This window comes from Hypanus sabinus, chromosome 2, assembly GCF_030144855.1.
Source record: "Hypanus sabinus isolate sHypSab1 chromosome 2, sHypSab1.hap1, whole genome shotgun sequence".
In the NCBI taxonomy this organism is placed as follows: domain Eukaryota; kingdom Metazoa; phylum Chordata; class Chondrichthyes; order Myliobatiformes; family Dasyatidae; genus Hypanus; species Hypanus sabinus.
The window spans coordinates 79,363,630-79,370,821 of NC_082707.1; the positions used below are offsets into that span (position 1 = coordinate 79,363,630).

The 7,192-nt window shown below is 40.4% G+C and overlaps 1 pseudogene; it reads left to right on the forward strand.

Moving 5' to 3' along the window:
* Window positions 1–578: 578 nt before the first annotated feature.
* On the forward strand, window positions 579–2,259 carry LOC132403662 (small nuclear ribonucleoprotein-associated protein B'-like; annotated as a pseudogene).
* The last annotated feature ends 4,933 nt before the right edge of the window (window positions 2,260–7,192 follow it).

Genomic DNA, 7,192 nt, shown 5'->3' on the forward strand with positions numbered 1-7,192 from the left:
GTCTCTGGCACCGAGTCTGGTGCTGTGGCTCAGAAAGGAAATGTGTGGAGAAGGGGGCTGAAGAGGTGATAAGGGATTCAATAGTGGCAAAAGAGGACACAAAGAAACTGGTCAAAGACCCAGCAATCTGTCTCTTTCCTCCTTCAATAACATGGGGTAAATACCATCGAGCCCTGGGGACTTATCTACTGTAATAATCATCAGGAGGACCAGTGATTTGGTTGACAGCAAAATGATCAAGTACTGGATCTGACACAATGGACCGAATGGCCTAATTCTGCTCCAATGTCTTAAGGAGTTCAAGATAAATTCCAATAATACTGTCTACAAATTAATCATTCACCTCACTCATCAGTATACTTAGTCATGCATTCAAATAAGTAAGTCGCCAAACAATTTATTGCTTGACACAGAGACACATCAATCAATGTGATGAGTGAACTTATTTCCATCATTCTCTGCTGTCAACTTACTCTAATTCATTGAGAAAACAACATAATATTTCCAAAATATAGAGCTCCTTTGAAAGCTGTTGGATTTTTTTTTTTGATATGGCAGACAGATCCAAGCATGTTAACATGACATTCTCTGTAATCTCAGGTGACTGTGAGATTCTTCAGAGTTTTGACACAGCATCAGTTCATCACATCGTAAAGATTGCATTTGCTGTGCCTACAACCAGTCCCACTAATCAGATAGATATGTTAGCAGAACATACCTGCTATGTAAGCATAAATGTGGCATCCAAAATGATCGCATTGAATGAAATCAAAAAGGCAGTGAAGCCTGATTTTGATTTACCACCGTGTATGAAAGCAATTCAGCCACAAAATTTGAAAATCATCATGGTACTGGCACTCTGTTGTGATATCTTACATTCCGTGCCAGATTTACACAACCTCCACAATGGAACTTACCGCAGATCTCGTGCAACACACACAAGATGCTGAAGGAACTCACTAGGTCAGGCAGCATCTATGGAAATGAATAAACAGTCGAGGTTTTGGGCCAAGATCTTTCTTCAGGACTGAAAAGAAAGGGAGAAGATGCCAAAATAAAAAGATGGGGGCAGTTATGGGTGATAGCTAGAAGCTGATGCCAGGTTGGTCTGAAAGATAAAGGATTGGAGAAAAAGAAATCTGATAGGAGAGGAAAGTGGACCATAGGAACAACGGAAGGAGGAAGGGACCCAGGGGGAGATGATAGGCAAGTGAGAAGAGGTAAGAAGCCAGAGTGGGGAATAGAAGAGGGAAAGTGTGGAGGGAATTTGTTTTACTGCAAGGAGAAATCAATACTTATGCTATCAGGCCAGATTTTGTGCTATCGTTATTTTCCAGTTAACAATAAATTGCTTATTTACATAGCTCACAAATATTGTGAAGGAATATGAAGCTGGTTGAACACAAACCAATAAAGTAACCATGGTGACACACCTACAGGAATTCATACAAACTTCAGAGTTACCCAAACCTCTGGCTTCAGGGTGTGTATCTCAGCACCTGTGGCCTTTTGTAGAAATTTTTGCTTTCCCTACAGTCACTCTGCAACCTGTTGGGTGGTGGGCCTATCCCACCCACAGCCATAGTGCTGAGTGAGAGCAGCAAGATCCTTCAGTATGCTGCCTACAGAATGAGGAGCATCTTCAAGATGGGCACACCTTCATTAGAAACTTCAAACTGTTTGACAAACACGTGAATCTTAATCGACTGTATGTGATTGTGATAAGTTCAGGAAGATCAAGCCAAAGAACTCCAAGCAACCTGAGTGAAAGGAAAAGAGAGTTCTTGGACTGGTCTTGCTTCATGGTGAAACACTGGTTTCCATGACAATGGAAGGTCCTCATACTGGAATTGCTTGTGCAACTCTTGCTGACGTTGGTTGAGCAGTGAGTCATGGTTTCCCTCCTCTAGCATGAATGCCAAAAGCTACAGCTGAGTTTGCATGTCCTATCCAAGGAATAGGAGCATATCTCAGCAGGTGATGACACTCCAAGCATGTGGAACAGCTGCAGCAGCTGCAGTTACATCCAGTATCATGGCAGGACCTCAGCAATACACACCAGGGCGTGGAGGCTCACCACCACTGGGCCAAGGAGCAACCCCAGTGGGTATGATGGACCCTCCTCCTGGAATGAGGTCCCCTATGGAACCACCTATGGGAATGCCTCCTGACCAAGAAGCAGCAATGGGAATGAAACCACTGCCACCAAAACTAAGATGTCCTCCACTACCCAGTATGCACCCACCAAGGTTGCCATGATTATGAAACTAGGAAAATGTCACAGTTGACAAATTATACCCATCTACACAGGAACATTTGTTCATGAGGAGGAGGTGTCCTGAGCAAAGAATTTTTTTTTTCAGAACATGCTGCTCTAACAGCTGGTGGTTGTAATGCAATTGCTAAAATTTCTGGGACTTTTATCAGTAGAATGGCAAAACTGTTGCCTGGTTGGAATCTGCTTGATTTATGTTGTAATATTTACATTTTTATTAAAATGTTTGAATAATGTGGGAAAAAAAGGCCAGGGTTTAACAATCGTGCTGATTTTTCACATTTACATTCTGGTAATTATTTACTGGCAATTTGCAATGCCTGCGGTATTCTTTCACTTTGTTCTATATCCACAAAGGTAATAATACTAAAACATGATTGTTTCTTTTCTATTTGATATGCCCCAAGCACTGGAGATGGAAAACAAGCGGTTTATTTTAACTTTTTATCCTTAAAATTACACCGAGGCAGGCCATTTGTCCCATTGGATCCATGTTTGTTCCAAGGGGAACAATCTGAGGAGTCCCATTTTCTTTTACATTATTTCCCCACCCCTCTGCACATCCTCTTTTACACATGCCCATCAGCTCCTTTTGATTAATTATTACTCAGATTTGCCTACTAAACTACCAGCACACCTTTGGGATGTGGGTACAAATTGCAGCACACAGGAGGATCCCACAAAGTCATGGAGAGAATATGTCAGCTCACCGAAACAGCACCTGATGTCAGGAGTGAACCCACATTGCTAAAGTTTATATATCATACTGTACATTGCGGAAACATCTCAAAAATCTGCTGTCAATGGTGAAATATGAAAGTTAAAGAAAATGCTAGAGAGTGAGATTACAGATCTCCTATTAGTGAATGAGACAGAGCAGGTGACAGAAGTGTGGACGTGAGGGAATACTTTTGACCTAGTGTTCAAAATGCCATTAGTTTCAATACAACGATGGAAAAGGATAGGTCTGGTCTTTGATTTGAGATAAACTGGAGAAAGGCCATTTTTGATGGTATCAGAAAGGATCTGGCAAGTGTAGATTGAGACAGGTTGTTTTCTGGCAAAGGTGTGCTTGGTAAGTGAGAGGCCTTCAAAAGTGAAATTTTGAGAGTACAGTGTTTGTATGTTCCTGTCAGAATAAAAGGTAAGGATAACAGTTTTAAAGAACCTTGAATTTTGAGAGAAATTGAGACCATGCTTAAGAAGAAGGAGATATGTAGCAGTTACAGGCAGCACAGCAAGAAACAAATGACATGTAAAGAAATGGAAGAGAACACTTAAGGAAATCAGGAGGGATGATAGAGAGGATGAGGTTGTTCTATCTATCAGACAAGGTGGAGGAGAATCCCAAGGGCTTCTGCTAATATATTAAGAGCAAAAGGATAGCAAGCAACAAAATTGGTTTTCTTGAAGATCAGATTGGTCATATGCGCATAGGCCCAGAAGAGATGGAGAAGACCTTAAATGGATTTTTTGAAACTATATTCACTAGGGCAATGGACATGGTATTCATACAAGTGAGACTCCACAAACAGATTACAGAAGCGGAAGCATTTGTGGTCTTGAAGAAAATTAGGACCGATAAATCCCCAGAGCCTGATGTTTTCCCTTGGACATTGTGGAAAGCTGGTGAAGAACTGCAGGGTATCAAGCAGAGATAGTTAAAACATCCTTAACCACAGGTGGGCTGCAGGAGTAGTGGCAGATAACTAATGAGGATATATGAGGAGAATAGGTAAGGACAACAAACAGGAGGCTGCAGGAGGCAGAGGAGCAGGTTCGGGATTGCTTCAAGTTGGCCATGTTCAAGGACTCATCAGAAGATCTTGACTAAATATGCCACGGTTGTCACTGACTTTATAAAGACACTCATAGATAAGTGTGTTTCCACTATATCATTCAGAGTTTTCCTTAAAGAGAGGTACTAGATGATCCAAGGGATCTGCAATATGCTGAGGGCTAGATCAATGGTGTTCAGGTCTGACAACCAAGGACAACACAAGACAACCAGATACAACCTCCGGAAAGCCACCTCACATGTGAAATGGCAATTCCAGACCAAACTGGCATCACAGAAGGATGCTCGACAGCTGTGGCACAGCTTGAATGCTATCACCTTCTATAAAGTAAAACTAAGTGACATGAGTGAAAATACAGTGTCGTTCCCCAATCATCTCAATGATTTTGATCCTCGCTTTGACCAACAGAACATGGAGACACCTGCACAAAATCCCACAGCCCCAATGACCCTATGGTTTTAGTTTCTGAGGCTGACTTGAGCATATTCTTTAGGAGGAAAGAACCACAAAAATCATCTGGCCCAGATGGTGGACCTGGTCAAGTACTGAAGACCTGGTCTAATCCACAGGCTAGAGAGTTTACTGATATCCTTATCCTCTCACTTTGATACTCTGAGGTACCCACATACTTCAAACAGGCTTCAATTATGCCAGCACCCAAGAAGAACGTGGTAATCTGTCTCAATGACAATTGTCCTGTACCGCTGACCTCCACTGTGATGAAGTGCTTTGAGAGGCTGGTGATGAAACGTATCAATTTCTGCCTGGGGAGCAACTTGAATCTGCCCCAATTTGCCTGCCATCACACAGGCCAACAGCCGACTCTATTTCACTGGCTCTTCATTCAACCCTGGAGCATGTGGAGAGTGAAAATACATCAGGATATTCTTCATTGACTACAGCTTTGCATTGCCATCTCCTCAAAAATAATAAGCTCCAAGACCTAGACCTCAATACATCCTTGATTTCTTCTCTTGCAGACTCCAGTCAGTTCAGATTGGCGACAACATCTCTACCACTATCATCATCAGAACAGTAGCAGCACAAGGCCGTGTGCTTATCTCCTTGCTCTACTCACTTCATACTTATGGCTGTAAGGCTAAGCGCAGCTCTGAGCCATATTTAAGTTTCCTGATGACACGATTGTTGTTGGCCAAATCAAAGGTGATAAGGAATTGGCATATACGAGGGAGATTGAAAATCTGTTGAGTTGTGCCACAACAACTTCTCAATGTCAGAAAAACCAAAAAGTGGATTATTGACTACAAAAGGAAAAAATTGCAGGTGCATGAGCCAGTCCTCATCAAAGGATCAGAAGTGAAGAAGGTCAGCAATTTTAAATTATTTGGTGTATCATTCCCTGGGTCTAGCATGTATGTGCTATTTCAAAGTAGGCACAGCAATGCCTCTATTTCTTAGAAGTTTGTGTAGAATTGACATATCATCTAAAACTTTGACCAACTTCTATAAACGCACAGTGGAGAGTATATTGACTGGTTGCATCATGGCCTACTATGGAAACACTAATGCCCTTGAATGAAAAACCGTACAAAAAGTAGTGGATACAGCCGAGTCCATTACAGGTAAAGCCTTTCCCACCATTGAGCACATCTACAAAGAGCACTGTCGCAGGAAAGCAGCATCCATTATCAAGGACCACTTCCATCCAGGCCCTGCTCTGTTTTACCTTCACCCATCAGGAAGGAGGTACAGGAGCCTTAGGTCCCACACCACCATTTTCAGGAACAGTTATTTTCCCTCAAACATCTTGAACCAGAGTGGATAAATTCACTCACCCCAAGAATGAACTGATTGCACAACCTATAGACTCTTTCTCAAGGATCCTACAACTCAGATACTCAATCTTATTTATTTAGATTTTCTTTTTGTATTTGTACAATTTGTTATCATTTGGATATTTGTTGCTTGTCTTTTGTGTAGTTTTCACTGATGCTATTGTGTTTCTTTGTATCTTCTCTGAATACCCACAAGAAAATAAATCACAGGATAGTATTTCATGACATATATGTACTTCAATGATAAATTTACTTTGAACTTGAGGACTAGGCCTCAAGCCATGGTGTTATCTGTTTAAAGCCACCAGGAGAGAGATCAGAGCCAGTGCACTCCAACAGGAGCAGTATGGCACGGCACCTAGGCTTGAGTCGGTGCTGCTCCCAAGTGTTCACTCAGGAAAAGACAAACTGTATTGCTGTTGAATGCAAATTTGTTGCGGCATTCATGGATTCAAGGTCTGAACTATATTTTTTTTTGCCTGGATGTAACTGAGAAATGTTTGGAAATGACAATGAGAAATTAAGTTATTTTGAAATAGAAAACAGAATGTGTATTCAAACTTACAAACTGTAATCCTGTTGTATACAGATCAGGCTTTTTTTGTGTGTGAGCATTGAGAATTGACTTTCCATGGACGACCCAGCAGTTCATCCAACAAACCAAGAAACAAGATAGCGAGCCACCCAAGATCAAAGAACCAGCACAGGAACGAAATGTTTCAAGTCATAGAGGATTTAATACGGTTGGCTAGATACGTATATTTCTCATTCAAAGGATCTAAATTTGATTTTCTGGAAGAACTGATTATTTTTTATAAAAACTTTGAAAAGTTACTGAATCAGATTTACTTTGTTTAAAAGTTGTGATGTTGGAGAAGTTGTCTTGAAAGGAGTTAAGCTGTGTGTGTGTGTGTGTGTGTGTATATATATATATATATATACATATTTAGTGTTGAATTACAATTTGTAGACATACTAACCTGAACTGAAACTGAAGTTAACTATAATACTTAAGAATAGGAATTCAATTAATTTCCTAACTAACTAGGGGTAAATAAAAAGGAAAATGTTAGTCTGTAAACCTTTAAATAGGAAATAACTCTAGATCTAATTAGTTAGCGAAATTGGAGTAATAAAGGTTATTCTAGTGAATCTCTCTGATTCTAACTAAAATGAATTTGTTTTTTTGTTTTGATATCTGAGATTTGGAACCTAAGACAGAATGCTGGAATTTTGTATTGTTCTTACTCATATAAATATTTTGTATATATTGTTATTTTTAATGAACAAACTTATGTCTAGAAGTGTGTATTTGCTATTCA